The sequence below is a fragment of the Protopterus annectens genome, chromosome 10.part0, assembly GCF_019279795.1.
Source record: "Protopterus annectens isolate FY-2018-M chromosome 10.part0, PAN1.0, whole genome shotgun sequence".
Lineage (NCBI taxonomy): Eukaryota > Metazoa > Chordata > Ceratodontiformes > Protopteridae > Protopterus > Protopterus annectens.
The window spans coordinates 1,288,509,993-1,288,528,672 of NC_056744.1; positions in this window are offsets into that span (position 1 = coordinate 1,288,509,993).

Genomic DNA, 18,680 nt, shown 5'->3' on the forward strand with positions numbered 1-18,680 from the left:
TACTGAACAAGAGACCCTTGTTGGAATGATAGGTTGAGGTTGTTGAAAATATTAAATAGTAGGGGTCCTAATATGGAGCCTTGGGGTACACCTGTAGGGTTATGAATATATCAGGATATAGAGTGTTGTCATTTTACAGCATGTTCTCTATCAGATAGATAGCTTTTGAGACAGTTTAGAGATGGAGTAGATAGTCCAATCTTAGAAAGTTGGGAAAGGACGAATGTGTGATAGTATTAAAGGCTTTAGAGAAATCCAGGAATAAAGTGGAGACAATCTTCCCTGAGTCTCAGGATTTATTAACTAGGTCCATAAAGGATATTAGTGCAGTACTATGGCCACGTCTGAAACCATGCTGAGTTTCAGAAAGGATTTGATTATTGAGAAGGAATTGCAGAAGTTGGGTTTGTACACATTTTTCTAGGAGTTTGGAGATGAGGATAGAATAGCTATAGGACAGAATTTGGAAATATCTGTTGAGGTACCCCCCCCCCTTTGTGAAGAGGTAGTATGTTTGCTTTTTTCTAGAGGCAAGTAGGATTCTTGGATGGATCTATTTATGAGAATGCTAATGGGGTAAGCAATAGCATCTGCAGCGATTTTTAGGTATTCTGCGTGTATACTATCTGCTGCGTTTGAGCTGGGCTTTAGTTTCAGAAGTTTATTTATGGATGTTGTAGGGAGAGTAGAGAGTTTGAATTCTGGCAAGGAATTGATGGAATTCTGGTGAAGAAGTGATGGCTCAGTGGTGCAGCGGTAGCATTGTTGCCTCACAGCAAGGCGTTCTCCGGTTCGATTCTTGGCTGGAGTGCCTTCTGTGTGGAGTTCTGCATGTCCTCCCTGCATTCATGTGGGTTTTATCTGGTACTCTGGTTTTCTCCCACATTACAAAGACATGTATTTGGAGTGTTTATCCCCTTGTCTCCACTGAAAATTGACTTCATTCTAAGTCAGAATGTCCCGGAAAACAAATGTTAAATGAGTAAATAAATTGGGATTAGCTAAGTTTGTATGAGTGGATGAGGGAGTATGGGTACAGGGGTACAGGAAGTAGTTTGTAGTTGAGAGAGTAGGCTAGGGCTGTGTATGTTGAGAGAGAGGAGTATTACTTGGGAGGTTAGTTGTGGTAAGAGATTGGGAGAATGTGGCTGTGATATTAGCTATAGTGTCTGTGAAGTAGGAGTTGAACATGCTTGCTATGTGAAATTATGTTTTGTCTGGGTCGGAGCAAGGATTACTTTTTGTACCTGGGTTTAGGAGAGTACTAATGGAGGACCAGAATAGCTTTGGGTTGTTATTGTGTTTTTTTTTCTTTGGATACAAGTTTTTTTTGTCTGGTTCCAAAGTTGCTTACACTTTAATAAGTCTGAGTTGTTTTTGTGTTTATGCCATAGCTTCCAGGTTTTGTCCCTAGTTATTATTTCCTTAGTAGATTTAGTTAACTAAGGAGCATGATTAGTTCTTGTTCTTTTAGTTCGGATGGGTGTTTCGCTGTCTATAATTTTTAGAAGGGTAGTGTTAAAGCAGTGCAAGGCATCGTCTAGGGAGATAGTTTTTAAGTTAGGATAGGCTTGGGTAATGAAGGCAGGAAGGTGATTGCTTATAGAGTTGAGGAGAGTACTGACTGATGAGATTTTAGTTGAGTCTGAGACTAGGATCCAGAATAAGATGGTTCCTTCATTGGTCCTGTCAATCTATCTAGTTGTGGTGGAGATTTAGTTGGGTATAATGAAAGAGGTTAATATTGGTGGATGGAGTCTTTGAGGAAATATTAGACCAGTTAATGTTAATATTGCCTAGGATTATGGTTTCGATTTTATGATGTGGGAGGCCCAGGTTAATATGTCTTCTACAATAGGTATGTTATTACCTGGGGGTGTGTATAGGACTATGATGCAGAGATTTTTGGAGTTGTTAATTTTTAGTAAATAGACCAGGATTTCAACTTTTAGGAATTGTGGGTATAGTATGTTAAAACTATTAGGGAATAGGATGGCAGTGTCACCTCCGTTCTTGTTGGTTCTATCAACCCTTATTATGCTGTGGTTGGGAGGGAGAAATTCTTCATCTTTTATATTAGGCTTTAGCCATGTCTGGGTAATAGATAGGATGTCTGTTTTATTATGAACTAACCAGGCATGCAGGTCAGAGGTTTTATTGTATATAATTCAAAGGTTTATGGCAGCTATGCATAGTGATTTTAAGCATTTAGTAGGGTTTGTCATAATAGGGGGATTGGTGGTAGAGGGACCGGTGTTGGAATGGATGTCACCACATTGGTCTAATGTGAAAAAAATAAATGAAAGTCAATGAGTAAACCTGGTTAGTTTGGAGCTGATAAAGTGCAATAAGAGGTGGTAGATGTAGCTTGAGTTGTAAATAGAGTAGTTTGTGGAGAGTATGTGTATTTTAGAGTAGAGTAGTGGGGTTATATGAAAGATGTTGAGGTTAATTTCTGAGTAGCTATCAGATTGGGTCTGTAGGGAGCTAGTTGCAGAAATGGTTTTGGTGAATATTAATCTGGGGTTGATTGATGGGAATTGTATTAGAAGTGCTAGTAGTAATATAGTAAGGGAAAGGAATAGTATGTGTGAAATGGAGGGAGCCATGTTGATTGGTGAGGAAGGTGTTAGGTGGAAGTAGAGACTAGGAAGTGGCCAAATTTTATTGGTTAGTTGTTGAAGGAGGTGTGGCTAGGGGGAAATAAATTTAAGGAAAGCAGTCTCAGTAGAATGGGGGTGCAACAAGTTAAAGAATAGTGAGAATAATTCTGCTGAGAGTCAAGAAAAATGCAGGATTTCCACAGTAAAATCCATTTCACATCACAGTTAGCAGTATAGGAGCGAGAGTGGTGTAACAGTTGAATACAGTGTTAAAATTCCATCAGTATACACAGTTTCTAAGTATACGTTTGCAGTATAGGAGAAACAGTTGAATTGGGAGTTAAATACAATGATAACAGTTCTCCACAGATGTTGTTAGTTCAGTTCAGCAGTATAGGAGTAAAAATGGCAGAATACCAAAAACAGGAGATAGTTCTGTAAAATGTGAGTCCTTTCCTTAAATTATTGATGCTAGTTTTATGTTGGTCATGTAGTGTGGTTTTCTGTGTACTAGACGGCTCCAAAAATCACATGTGATGATGGGAGATTTAGAAATCTGTGAAGGGGTAAATCAGGCTTAAAAAAAGGGACTTATTGCTAAAGTAGGAACATCCTGCACAAGGGTAAATCAGTCTTGAAAACTGGAACATTCCTGCGGAACAGGGACAATTGAGAGGATTGCTTATGATTATGCAGTGAACAACAATAAAGACAATTCATCATACTTGGGGATATTAAGTGAGGTGCTCGATAGGGTCTCGCCTACTGATTCTGTTCAGTGCCAATGTGGGGAATGATGCATTCAAGTCAAAGGACATATCTGAGAAGAATAGTTTCCCAGATCTAATACCTTGCATTAAAATGTTACTGTACTTCTGTGTATGCTGTAACACACAGCACTGACAATCACAAAGAGTCTTACAAACAGTGCACTTGCTGTCACAGCACCTTGAACTAAAGGCCACTGACTGAAATTGTGATTATGTAATCAGGCCTAAGGCTGTACATTCTTGGCACTCAAGTGAAAAAAGTTTCAGAGCTAACAGCTGACCCACATTTGCTAGTGAGTGAGATTTACTCAACCAGAAAGTCCTGTCTCTAATAATGGGCAAAGGCAGCCTGTAAATGGTTCATCTCATTGCTTACACTTACCAAGGGTATCAGAACTTGTCAGAGATTTGGGATGCATGTCTAGGCTTAAAAAGGCTGCAGTGGTTGTTGCTGTAGTACACACTTATGAACCTATGAGACATTAATAAGCAGTGAAGGTTTCTTGGGAAAGTTCCACAAAAATAAAATAAAATACAAGTACAGCTGCAAATCTGAGATATTTATTCTTGTATAAACCTCTAAGACATCCATGGATCCTTTGTTTCAGAGGGTGTCTAGAGTGTTATACAAGAGTAAATACCTTGCATTTGCAGCCATAATTGCAAATTATTATTTATGTGCAAGCTTTGTATATTTATTTTTTATGCTCTGAATTTGAGAAATGTTTCTTGCGAAATCTGGTGAAAGCTTCTGTGTGAGATATGTTCAGCTCCTGCCTCTGATAATACTTTGTATTCCAAGTAAGACTAGGAGCAGTAAGACACATTGGTCCATTTTCAAGATCTCAGCTGGTGAGACAATAGCACATAGATGTGGTCAGTGTATGTCAGACTGGTAACCACTGGTGTACATCAGCAGAGACATGAGTGAGCTTTCAGGGAATGTAGATAGCTATTCACACTCGACTGGTTGGTGAAGAAAGTCACAGAAAAAACATCCATTAAAGCAAAATGTCAGAAATGGTAGGAATGCTATGATGCCATGCAGATATACTACAGTGTGGTCTCACATATTATCATGAAAACTGTTACCTGAGAACAGGTCGATATGACCTACTTCAGTGTGTGCTAAACAAATGTGTGGAACTTACCACTACTGGAGAGGATGCAGTGACATAGATACAACATTTTAAAAAGCTCCTTAATATAATGGAGATGTCCTTCTATCAAAAGGAGATGCCTGACATCTTTAGTGGTTTCTGTCCTATTCTGTAGCTGAAGTCACTGCTGGGGTCTGTCACATCTGTAGTGATAATTTTGCAAATGTGGATATCTTTTCAAATGAGATGTTTGAGGAGCAGGACAAGCTTGAAATAGCATGATTAGTATACCCTTTGGTTTTACATGGAAGGAGAAAACAAGATTTCTGGACTCGGAAAAGAATCAGACCAAATACTGTTTCAGCAACAGAGGGATAATGTTTCATAGTCTCCCCAGAAAAGCTTATGCCAGAGTCCTGGGCATGAGACTTTGGCTGAAAGTCATATCTTAAATTCAGGAGAAATAATGCTTATTCTAGTTGGCTGTGGAACAGTGGACAATTTCTTTAGAGTGTAGAGGCAATTTGCCCAGTTCTGACTGACCAAAAGCTGCTCATTTGGATCCTGCTGACCAAATGGAACATTTGAAATATTTTTTGAATTATCATAAGGTTTGGGGACCTTGAAGTCAGCTGCCTGCATGTGGTATAAAAGAAGTGAATAAAAAAAAAAAAAAAAGAATATTGCAAAGGTTCTTTTCTGTCAGCTCTACTTCACCAAATAGGTTTCAATCTGTTAGTCTTTGTAGATTGAACAACATCCATTCCTTAACCTTGCAGTTAATTCATGGGTCATAGAAGTTTGCTGATACGACCTATCTTTGTTTTGTTGCCATGAAAAAAAAAATTATTAGTGTGTTCTCATGCAGGTGCTATGTGATATTCCTCAAGAGTATTGGGTACTAGGGCTGTTGCTGTTACATTCCTTATTCTCCCTCTATGAATCCTATAATGTCAGATTCATTCAAGGTGTGTGACTCTTTCCACAAACTGTCCATCTTACCACTTTTCTTTTTCATGGTTTTCTTCTTTCAGGATATCATGATGCAGCTGACTGTGGCAAGATGCCTGGTTTGCAGACTTAGAGGTGGAATTCTTATTCATGTTTCTACTGATCAAGAGCTCTGACATATTAATCATTGGAAATTATGTCGAATATCTACTCTTGGCTATATAATATATGTGAGTTGTACGAGGAAGGTCAGTTGTTTTGGGAAAGTATTAATTGTCTTAGCCTTTCAGCCCCATTATGAATATGCCAGCAATTTTACACTCACTGATATGTTCACTTTCCTTAACTTTTCTTGATAAGGGTCAGAATGGAATCTTTATTGCTTGGCAAAAATATTGTCCTTCAGACCTTATCTGATTAACAGACACACTGCTGAATATGAAGCGGCTGGAATGGGAATCAGGATATGTAAATCTGAGTGGATGATCTGGAACACAATAGATCATTCTCTTCAAGTGTGTGTGTGTGTGTGTGTGTGTCTGTGTGTGTGTCTGTGTATGTGTGCGCATGCACACGCGCATGTGTGGTGAGTGAAAACAGCTGTTTTTAGTGGAAGACCTAATGAACCTTGACATCTTGCACTTGGCTGATGGCAAGGAAGACTGTAAGATCAAGAAGCAAAATGAGACAATGGCTGCACTCTCATGTGGTTGAATTGACCCTGATGGAGAAGTAGCAGCTAAGTTCTCAGATGAAACTCTTTGTTTAATAATCAGTCGACATGCCCATCATCTGTGGTAATAAGCTCTGGGAAGTGTCCAAAAGAACAGGACTGAAGATGCTAGTCAGTGAGGAAGTGTATTATTTGCAGGTTTGTTGAGCTTACTCTCCATAACAATGTGACAAACTCAGTGATAAGTGAGTGCTGCAGACCACAGTTACTACTCCTTTGGAACAAAAGAAGCCAAATGTGAAGTTGCATCCATCCTGCAATAATGTTATTTCAGGAGTGCTGCACTGGAAAGAAACACAGATGCAGGCTCAGAACTTACTTGACAGATTATTTCTTATATGGCCTGGGATTGCCTGGTAATCCCTCAAAATGAACTAGAATCTGTGACTGGTGAAAGGAAATTTTACTGCCATTGTGACCCTCATCAATTGAAGTGGAAGGAGGTGAATCAGAGTATAAATCAACCATTGTGTTTATAGTGGAGCCTGGAGACAGCTATAATTAACAGTTTTCCGTCAAAAGGATTAGAGCTACTTGCATTCTCCACACTTAACATCATTTAACTAAGAGTAATATTCATTTCACTTAGCAACCAAGGATTTTTAGTCAAAAATAGGCAAGGTAATGAGCACTCTTGTACTCTTCTTGCTGTGTAATGACTTATTGTTATTTATGAAAGAGAATATGCAGTGTGTATAGACTTTCTGGTACTTTCTTTCATTGTTTCTCATGGAATGTCTTTAGTGCCATGGGGTGATAACATTATTTATGTCATTTCTATGTAGTGAACAGTGTGTCTTGTGCCAAGTGATGTTGAAGTTACAATTTTAACTCCTCATATTGATAGCAGTATATCTTTGTCTCAGCAAGAGCTCTGGAAGGTTACATATTAAGTTCTAGTGTTGCATCCTCAGCATTTGGCAAAGTGAAGCCAGAAACTTAAAGTGCAAACAAATGTTTATATTTTTGTGCTACTAAAAAGCTTAATCAACAGTCTTCTTCACAAACTCTTAGATAAGGTAAGGGATAGCATAGCTTAGAATACAGTGTGTAGCTGGATGGATGAACAGGAATTTTTGTTTAGCAGGAGATGAGCAGGAATTCATCCATTCACTCATTAGATGTTGTTTTAATTGAGACTTGAAAGATGTCTCCTGAGTTAATTATTTAAGGGCAAGAGGAATGAAGTTCCAGATTTTAGAGATGTATGAAGGACAGAAGAGTCACCAGCAAAGTTTGATTTAGCTATGTGGCATATTTTTTTAACTGTTATAGACATACATACATACATACATACATACATACATACACACAAATATTTCAACCATGTGCAAAAATTCCTTTCTACCCTGCCAATATACCAAAACAGTTGTTCCCATAATGAGTGTCCAGGCTATTTTTAAAAATATCTAAATTAGTGCGTTCGTTAATGTCATTTGGTAGTTTATTTCATGCATTAGCTACTACTCTCTATGAGAGCCAATTAATACACTTCGCATTCGTATGGAATCTTCTTTCATTTCTTTAAGTCTTTTGAGTTTCTAATACCATGATGGGAATGGACCCCATTCCTAATTCAAAGTATGATTAAAGTTCATGAAATTAGTATTGTTTCAGCCTTTAATGTTTGCCAGAAGTGCCCTTTGTAGCACCCGCAATGTGCCCAGAATTGAGTACTGCAATTCATACATGGTTACATGTATCGATAACATATCTAGTAAGTATGATTGTAAATTCTGTAAGACCCATTGCTCCTACTACTATTGGAACTGACTGGGTATCTTTCTTCCACATTGCTGTAGTTTCTGCCTGCAAAACCTGATATTTAATGACTTTGTGTCTCTCTGTACACAAGATGCTGTAGTCACTGAGTGTAGCAATTTCAATGATCAATGCTACTTTTGTCTTCTTTTTATGGACCACTATATCTGGTTTTCTCGCATCTTTCTTTTGAATTGTTGGTAATGGGTGATCCCATGTGATGTAGGCTTCATCATTTTCTATGATGTACTGTGGCTCAAGTTTCCAGTGTTTTTCAACCACTTCAGTACGGTAATGTTTGCCCAATCCCTAGTGCAACAGTTTTGCCACATTATTATGCCTTTCAGTGTACAGTCGTTTTGCCATTAGTATGTCACAACCAGCAAGAAGGTGTGCGACTGTTTTCAGTTCTGTTTTACGAAACCTACATTTGTCTGTTTCTCCCGCATGTTCAAAGGACTTTGGAAACCACTCTCCTTAACCATTCATGCATTTGATCCTGATCAACATGAGGTTCTTACAGACGTTTTCTATACTTGCAACTATATTTATGCATTTTCCAAATTTCTTGCCTTCTCATCTGATCATTTACCTTATATTCTTTCTTTTGTTTTTTTGGCACATTCAGTTGCTGCCTGATTTTTATCTTCTGGTTTGATTTCCATTCCTGGTTGACACTGGTATGCTTCTGCTGGACTAAGCAGGGAAGTCATCTTAGATTTATTCTTCTCATGTTTCAAAACTTTCACTACGATTCGGACTAGTGAGGTCAGCAGATATGTTTGCAGTCCCACGATTGCAGATGTATACATGTAATCAGTTTCAAGGAGGCCCCCTACCTCCTTCAGAACAGGGAATATATAATCTTGGTATGCACTGATTTTTATAAAGCATTTGATGAGCATGAAGCATCCTTTTTATTTTCCTATCTAATCTATCCAACACCTTTTGGGGTCAGTCAGTCACTCCAAAACTGTAAGTTAAGACAGGAAGAACTAGTTGATTTATAGCTTGAACTTTGTTCCTAGATGTCAACACTGTATTCAGAATTAAAGTCTTGTAGTAAAATATTCCTTACTAAGTTTTATTCACATTTTTTTATGTTTTATTGTTGATCCTTCATCAGCTCTCAAACATTAATACACTCTCTGTTGCTCAACTTCTTCAATATCACGTTCTTGTCCCAAACCAATGTTTTCTTGGTGCTGCAGTTTTCTTGCTTTAATGCTTGCTTTTGCACATTTATCAAGACCAAATGGCATTCCCATGTCATCTGAAAAAGTTTTGACTACTTGCAGTTGTGCTTTCAGTTCCTCATCTGATAAGCTATACAGTTTTAAATCATTGACAAAGAGCAGATGAGAAGTCTTTACACTTTTGTTGTTTTCTAGGAGCCAAATTATAGCCATGGCCTAATCTGTTAAGTAGACAGCTTAATGGGTTAAGGGCAAAACAGTATAGCAGCAGTGACAGGAAGTCACCCTGGAATATCCCCCTTTTAATTTTTATCCCTGGAATAATAATTTGTCCTTTATCATGGCTTAATTGCAAAGTGGTATGCCACTGTTTCATGGTCACTGTACTGCAATTGATCAGTGTAGGGTGTATCTTGTTCATTTTTAACACTCTTTTAAGCCATGAATGTGTGATACTGTCATAATCCATGCCATAATTAGCTTCTTGCCCTTTCTACAGTTCTCCATTATGACTTTATTTAGCTAAAAATGATCCTTTGTTCCATATGACTTTTTTTTACCCTTTTGTTCTATTGCCATGATTGAATTTTCTTATAAATGACTATAAACTCTGCATCAGTTCCGGTATATAGTTTATATGTCATTGGAAAGCAAGTTATTGGTCTGTAATTTGTAGGAAAACTTGCAGGTTCACTCTTAAGTAGGAGCATAGCTTTTCCTGTTGTGCACATATAAATAGTTCTTACTCTTGCCTAAATCTTTGTGCAAAGATGTTAATACTTTTAGTCAGAAGTTAGGTACTGGATGTCAGCCTGGGGTTTTCCAGTTGGATGCTTTTCTTAACTTTATTTCAATCTCTCTGACCATTCCGTGATTCCATTTCATATCCTGTACCTTTGAACTTCTTGTTCTTTCTTTTACTTTAGCATCTTTGTTATGTTCCACAGGATCTTAATAGATATTTCTCCAAAATGTATCTATTTTTTCTTTTTTGGGTGGTCTTTCAATTCTTTTTGCCTTGTTTTACAATTCTCTATAGCATTTTTTGGGGTCATCAATAAATTACTTATTTTGTACTTTTCCTTTATATTTATCTTTGTATCTTGTAAGTTTTTCTGCCTGTGTTGAGAATTTATTTGCAATAGTGCAAGCTGGATCCTGATCTGTTATAATACTGCACATTGCTTTTATCACATCTATCTTTCTGAGTATTTATGTTGATCTTTTCCCTCTTTCATACTCTTCCAACAGTGGCACTTTTTGTCTTAATTGCTTTATAGTTTTCTCTATTTGATACTTCCGTAATGATATTCAATTTCTCCCCTTCTTTCCCTTACTACCCTGTGTTCTTGTGATAGAATTTTATCTGTTATTAATTTAGCTGCACAGTAATATATCCTGTTTATTTCTATCATGTCGCATGGATCTCTATGGACAGTCCTAATTACTGTGTTCATTTGTTTTATCAAACATCTGACTTTTTGGTTGTTATTGGCCTTCTGCAGCCTATTACTTTCATTGTTCTTAATATGTCTATCTGTAGTAAATCAAGCAACTCTTCTCTTAGCTCATTTGCTTGCAAACTGAGGGCACATCCCTTGTTTTCCATTTCCTGTGGGCATTCTATAGAAAGTTCTATAGCATCTTTCTGTGGCGCATTCTCTTCAATTTCATCCTATGCCATCCGTTGCTCTGTCATATGGGAACTCATTGGCCTATCACTCCTCAACATTGACTGCATCAGAATTGCCACAGTTTCCTGTACCTTCCCCTACTATTCAAGTGAATGTTTATACTGGTTTCTTGTGGAAGACTCCAAAATATCTTCATATGGCAACTGACCAGTTTCTTCCTGTTTCACTGTTTTCTCCTTAATTTGGATATCCATTGCTCTATCCTTCTGTGTTGCTTTCTCAGTTAGAATTTCTACAGTGAATCCTTCACTTCGCAGGTACTCTGTTACCTCAGTTTCTATTTCTTTAACTTCTCCATTACTAATCTTCTTTTCTACTTTTCTTCTTTGTCCTCTTATTGTTTTGTATTGTAAAATTTTCCATGTCCGGGTTCCTTTCCTGTATTTCTCTAAAAATATCTTTTGTGCTGCTCTTTTTGTATTGATTAGTTTTGCTTTCTTCTTTGCATAAATATTATTTATTTATTTATTTTACATTTGTTGACCGGGATTATCCGACTGAGCTGGATGGCCCTTTTTCAACGGATGCCTAGGGGAAAAGTTCCACAAACATTACACTATGATAACTAACAAAGTTTTACAGAAAGAAAATACATCTTTACAATAAAAGTAAATAAAAAGTATAAATCAAAGCAATATGTACCAGTATGTAACAGTGTTGCTGAAACTGTATCAAAGAAGCAAAAAAAAAAAAAGTTTGATATAGTGTAAATACAATATTAACAGTCAAGGAAGGTGAAGAGGAAACATAGTAATGTTTTGATATTGCTAATGGAGAGAAATGAGAGACATGAATTATAATTAGTAGAGTAAGGAGGTAACAGTTCTCGATATAGACATCAGGTATCGTCAAGATAAGGAAGGCTGTGAAGAGCATGAAGAGCATTGAGGTAAAGAGAGGTAAAGAGATGAAGAGGTTTGTAGAGCAAGACAGAATAAAGGGCAGGTAGGAAAGTATAAGAGGGATAGTAGTAAAGATTATGTGGGGTCGGTACAGTGAAAAAGGCCAGTGACTTTTCAAGTATTCCTTGGTGGTAGCTTTGAATTGTTTAAGTTGGTTGAGGGATCTAATGTGTATTGGCAACATGTTCCAAGAAATGGTGGGATGGTAACTATAGAGATAGCATCCTATTTTGGTTCTAGATTTGTAGATCTGTAGAAGGTCTTGGTCAGAGCTGTGTAGAGATCTAGTGGGAGTATAACGGGTGATAAGAGGAGATAAGCTGGAGCAGCTGGAAGGGTGATATAGAATGGAATGAATGATTTAGAGCTGAGAGAGGAGGAGCTGATGAGGTAATTCTAGCCAGTTTAGGTGTTTTTGAGAGAGACGGTGATTGGATTTATATGTTTGGTGTGTTGTGAATCTGGTTACTTTGTTGTAGGTTGATTCAGGTTTGGGTGAGGAGAGAGGAGTTGAGATTAGTAAGAATTTGAGAGCTTTACAATAGACTAGGTGGGAAATAGATAACTCCTTTTGTTCTAGGTGGGAAATAGGCCTGCAAGAGGGTTACTTTAGCTTTGCTAGTAAGAAATTTTTTATTTCTGTAGAGGAGACCCAATTTTAGATGAGTCTTGCGAGTACAGTTATTAACATGTAAGTCAAACTTAAGTTGGTCATCTATTATGACACCTAAGAGTTTAGTGTTGGATTCAACTTTGATTGGAGTATTGTTGAGAAACTGTATAGAGTAGGTAGGTTTAAGATGGTTAAGATTTTTAGGTAAGAAGAGTAGTTTTGTGTTAGAGAGACATGTTTCAACTGAGTTAAAGGATGTCTGGGTGGTTGAAATGAGTTCAGAGGGGGTGTCAACAATGGTGATGACTGTGGAGTCATCAGCATATTATACCAGGGATGACAGGGGGCATGAAGTATGGAGTAGATTAGTAAAGATATTAAAAAGTAATGGGCCTAGAATAGAGACTTGGGGGACTTTACTGGGAGAGAAGGGGAGAGGGTATAATGCCATCTCACAGATTGGCATTGATCAGTGAGATAGCTGGAAAACCAGGCAACAGTAGAAGTGGAGAAGTTAAGGTTAGTCAGTTTATAAGAAGGAGTGAGTGAGACACAGTGTCAAAGGCTTTTGAAAGGTCTACGAAAATGCAAGAGATGAGTTTGCTATTGTCCCTGGGTTGAGAAATAATGTTTAGAAAGGATATTAGAGCAGTAGTGGTACTATGTTTGGGGCGAAAGCCATGTTGTGTAGGTGTGAGCAGGTTTTCCTACAGAAGGTAATTGTATGACTTGCTTGTGTATGCATTTTTCCAATACTTAAGAGAGTGAGGATAGGATTGCAATAGGCCTAAAGTTAATGATTTCTATGGAATTACCACCTTTATGTATAGGTATGGTGTAGAATTCTTTCCAGATAGAGGGGACCTGTGACTCTGAGAGAGATTGATTTATCAAGATAGATACTGGGAGAGTAAGTGAATCAGCAGCTAGCTGAAGGAAATAGGAAGGAATATTGTCTGCTGACGTGGAACATGGTTTTAGTTTGGAGAGTAAAGATTTGATGTAGCTAGTAGGAACAGATTTGAGTGAAAAAGTAGTAGAAGAGTTTGGAGAGGACTCTGTGGAATTAGTGGTCTGGTTGTTTTTAAGGTTAGTTATGTTAGAAGCTGAGGGGTCAAAAGTAATCATTTTAGATATGGATTCGATAAAGCAGGTGTTAAAGATGTTAGCAGTTTCTCTGGGTTTCTTATTAGGGTAGGGATTATGGGAGGATGGGTTCCTGGATTCTAGTATGTGGTTAATGGTTATTATACCATGATCCCCCCAAAACGTGCATGCTGATTGGCCAGCGTGCCCGTTGTAAATCGAGTTATACTAATGGAAAAAGGTCCGGTCTCCCGGACTTTTTTCCATTAGTATAACTCGGTTTTGTAAAACACTGTCTCGCTATGTTAAATGGGTTTAACATAGCGAGACAGCTTTAAAATAAGCAACAGAGATCTCCGTTGCTTATTTTAAAGCTGTCTCGCTATGTTAAACCCATTTAACATAGCGAGACAGTGTTTTAAAAAAAGCAACGGAGAAAGCAAGATCTCCGTTGCTTTTTTTTAGTGTTTCGCTATGTTAAATGAGTTTAACATAGCGAGACAGTTTTAAAATAAGCAACGGTTTCGCTATGTTAAATGAGTTTAACATAGCGAGACAGTTTTAAAATAAGCAACGGAGATGTCCGTTGCTTATTTTAAAACTGTCTCGCTATGTTAAACTCATTTAACATAGCAAAAAAGCAACGGAGATCTTGCTTTCTCCGTTGCTTTTTACAACTCTGATGTACTGCGCAGGCACGCAGTACATCAGAACTGCCGCGGATGCCAGACATCTGCGGAAGGGCAGTAAACAGGCATTATACTATGCCATTATTTAAGAAAAGTAACAGTTTCTTTTCTTAAATAATGTCATGGTATAATAGCAATAACCCACGCCTAGGTGTGGATAATGCTACATTTACCCAAGGTTGGCTTTGTTTGGTCCCTCGGGCTTCGCCCTCGGGACCAAACCATGCCAACCGTGGGTAAATTTAACATTACCCACACCCAGGCATGGGTTATTGCTATAATAGAGTTCCAGAATTTTTGGGGATTTGATCTTTGAGAGGTAGGGAGGGTTAGAGTAGAATTCTTTTTTATCTTTAATGATGTGTTGTTTTGTCAGATCTCTGAGTTCTTTATACTTTTGTAAATTGGTGGGGAGTTTAGTTTTCACCCATTTTTCCACATCCTGTCTCTAGATTTCATTAGTTTGCGAGTTGCATAAGTTAGCCATGGGGAGATGTTAGATTTTATACAAACTGAGTGCAGGAGTGCAAGGCTATTGAGAATATTAAGAAGGCTAGAGTTGAAAGAATGGACAGCTTCATCAAGGGGGAGTTGGGTCAGGTTAGTCCAGTTAATGCTAGAGAGATGGTCTCTAAAAACCTGGGGGCAGAAGTTAGTCAGTTTGCGGCAGGTTATATATCTGTGTGGCCTGATAAAGTGTGAAGTGAATCTAAGACTTTTACTGAGGATTGGTCACTTAGGGAGTTGGGTAATGTTTCAGAGTTATGATATTTGCATTGGTCAGAGACTAGTATCCAGTCTATGAGTGCCAGGGTTGCCAGAATTATTGCTATGTGTTGGTTCAGAGATAAGTTGCATAAACCCATACAAGTTAATGCAAGAGGTTGAGTTAGAAAAGCAGAGAGAGAGACAGTTGATACTGACATCCCCCAAGGAGTATGTTTCAGTTGGGATGTTTTGTGAGAGGTATGAGAGTATATTTTCCAGTACAGGAATGTTGTCCCCTGGAGGAATGTAAATAACTGCTACAGTAGTCGTGGAGTGGTTATTAAGTTTTTAAAGTCTGCTGTCAGAATTTTAGCTGGAGGGAAGTGTGGGTTATGTTTGTTAGCACATGATAGAGTGAGTTGGTTGGAAGAGACTATTTCAACTCCACCCCCTTTTTTGGTGATCTAGATGCAAGATATTGTAATTGGAAGAGAGTATTTGTATATCAGGGTTTTGTGGTTTCAGCCAGGTTTTTGTAAGGCTGATTATATCAAGGGTATGGTAAGCAACCCAGGCATGGAAGTCACTTACTTTCTTGAGTATGCTTCTAGTATTCATTGAGGAAAATGAGATGTTTTTTGGGACATGTAGGGTGTGCTATTACACAACATTAAATCTCTTTTTTCTTTCCCATGTCCATATTTCTTCTTCAGATGTTTCCTGATCTTCCTGTTTCTCCTTACTTAGGGGGCTGGTTCCATTATGCTGTGATGTAAACTGTGCTAGACCTTCTACACCAAATCCTTCACTTCGCAGGCATGCCATAACTTCAACTTCTATTTTTTAACTTTTACTTTACTAATATTCTTTTCTACGTTCCATTTTTGTGATATTTTTTATTGTAAGATTTTCCATATCTGGATGCCTTTGCCTGTATTTCTCTTTGAATATCTTTGGAGCTGCCTTTTTTATTTAATTTATTTTACATTTGTTTATCGGGAGAGTCCAGCTGGGCAAGAAGTCCATTTTCAGTGGGGGCCCGGGGAGAAAAGCTCCACTAAGATACAAAACAATACATTTAAAGACAGTACAATACATTACGTTACTAGCTCATTTGAAAAATGCAATATGATTAATACAATATGTATAAAAATGAGGTGAGAACATTACAGTGGAAATAGGTGGGTATTACATACAGATATTAGTAAAGGTATATGAATTTGGTATAGTGCCAGTATAAACAGTGCAAATTGGTGGGTATTACAAACAACTATTAGTACAAGAATATGGGTTTGATATGGTGCCAGTTTAGACTTTGGGAGCTTCTGAGTTTATTTCTGCGTGTAAGCTGTACAGCAACCTGTGAAATAAAGATACAGTAGTAGTAATCAGTGGTTAGTATGTGCATGGCAGAGGTTGACAAGAGGGATAGGATAGGAATAGGATAGTAGGGATACTGAGTTAGGATAGCAGGGAGCAAGTGTAGACCAAAGGTATAGTATTTGTTGAGCTCGAGGGTTATCCTGGGTCTGTGCAGTTACATTTCCAAGAGCTAGCCAAGTGTGACCGAGGATGGTTTTTAAAGTTTAGCTTACTGTCTAAGATTCTGCTATCTAGAGGAAGGGTATTCCATATTTTAACAATAGCACTTGAGTAGACTTGTATTGATTAATTTGGCTTTTGACTTTGCATAAATATTGCACCATAACAAATGTATTTTTCTTTCCCATGTCCATATTTCTTTTTTATGCTTTTCAAAAATCTCTAGGTTTTGCTTATATTTTCATACTTCCTCAGATGCTTTGTTTTCCAAACAGATGAAAGTTTTTTGTTCTATATAATGTTTTTCCCAAATCTATTGTATTGGTGAACACAATTTTTTATTTGAAGCTTCTGGCAGTTTTTCTTGTGGAAGTGTTTTTCTTTCCTCTTATTTGTCATTTAATCTTTTTGTATATCTTTTGCCTGGAAATTCTTGTTTTTTTGCATAATAGTAACAATACATCATTTCTTTCTTGTTCTCAACAGTCCACTCTGTCGTCTTTATGGCTCTTCTTTAGCTTATCCGTTTTTGTGTTTTTATGTGGACTGCTACTTCCTTCTACAGCAGGGTGGGCTTCTTCCCCTTAGGCATGGCCTGGCCCCATTGTAGGAATGTTTCTGTATTTTTAGGATTCCACATTGTCAATTTTTCCAGTCCTGGCACCAATGCTCCTACTAGGATTGGGCACTTTTGTATTCTGTTAATCTTTTATATGGGTTGTCTAATGATTCTCTACTACTTTTGATGAATCCAAACATTCCCAGAGGTAGTTGTCTCCAAATGCCCATATAAATAAATAAGGTATCCTTCTAAATGTCTGTATGACACACTATACAATTTCAAGAAATTTTAGTCTTTCAGAATAACTTAAATTTTCACATCCATGTTTAACGTTTGTATATTTCCACTGTTCTCATTCCAGTTTAGCCATACTTGTTTTCTTATAAGGTTTCCACATTGTTATTCCTTATTCAAGTTTGGTTCTAATAAAGCTAATAAACAATGACATCATCATTTATGATTTCTTGGACCTTATAACTCTTTTTATACACTCTATAGTTCTATAACTCTCCTTAACCAATTGATTGATGAGATTAGAAAAACTCAAAGCTACCCATAGAATCTGCATTTTCAATTACTGTGTGCTGTATTAAATATTCACCTTTCAATTTATGTCTACTGAATCTCATATACTTAGTTTTTTGATGTATTTATCAGCATTTTATTCTCCTATGCCCAAATGGTCAATTTAGTTAAGTTCCTTTCCAGGCGTGCCCTATCTGTAACACATGTAACCAGTTTACTCTTTTTCAGGTCATCTGCATGTAGATTGTACAACACATCAGATGAAAAAGATCTGAAAGATAAAATCTAAACAAACATGGGCCTAGGATGTAGTCTGGACTGTAACCTCGAATTTTACCTCTCCGGTTGCTGTAAGATACTTGCCATGTTGTATTTGTAAGCCATGCAACTGTCCATCTTATCAAGAGTACATCAATACCTAGTTCTAATGTATTGATCAGTGTTTTGTGTCTAACCTTATCATATGCTAAAGTTAAATCTATATAAATAACATCACAGCACAATTTTCATTCATAGCCATCATTATATTGTTATAGAATGTCATGTTACTGGTGGTAATAGATCTGTTTTCAACATATGCATGCTGATATATGGTTTCAAGTCCCAGTCTTTCCATTCTGACAATTTATCCAAAATAACCTTCTCCATTATTTTTCCACCACATGAAAGTAAACTTATGGGTCTCTATGGCTCTGGGTTTGTCCTACTCCCCTTTCCCTTAAATACAGGTTTAACAAGTTCATGTCTCCAATCTTGAGGAATCCCCCCCATATTTATATGACCTAAGTAAAAGATATAATTATGCTATAAGCTCATGCAGAAGTGTTCTCAGGTCATTATTACTAATTCCATCTCCTCCATGGGCTTTGTTTGTATCCAGTTTGCGTAGTTGTTTTCATTATAATCTGATTTCAGTATCTGAGATTACCTGCATGTCACTAGGACAATTGATCACCCAGTTTGTGGAGCCAAACTGCTTTGCCTAAGTTTTGTAAATATATCTATAATCGGTTGCATCTGATAATACATCTTAGAATCTACACAGTTTATTGATTTGAATATTTACTCCTGCCACATTTTATCTAGCTATAAAATTGTTTTCTACTGTGCTCAATATCTTTATATAAATTTTCTTCAAATTTTTATTGATTTTTGTCGAACACTATGTTTAATTTGTCTGTCCAGCTTGTTTATTTCAGTTTTCAAAGTCGCATTTTGACCTTTTTCCTATTTCTTTTATTTTTT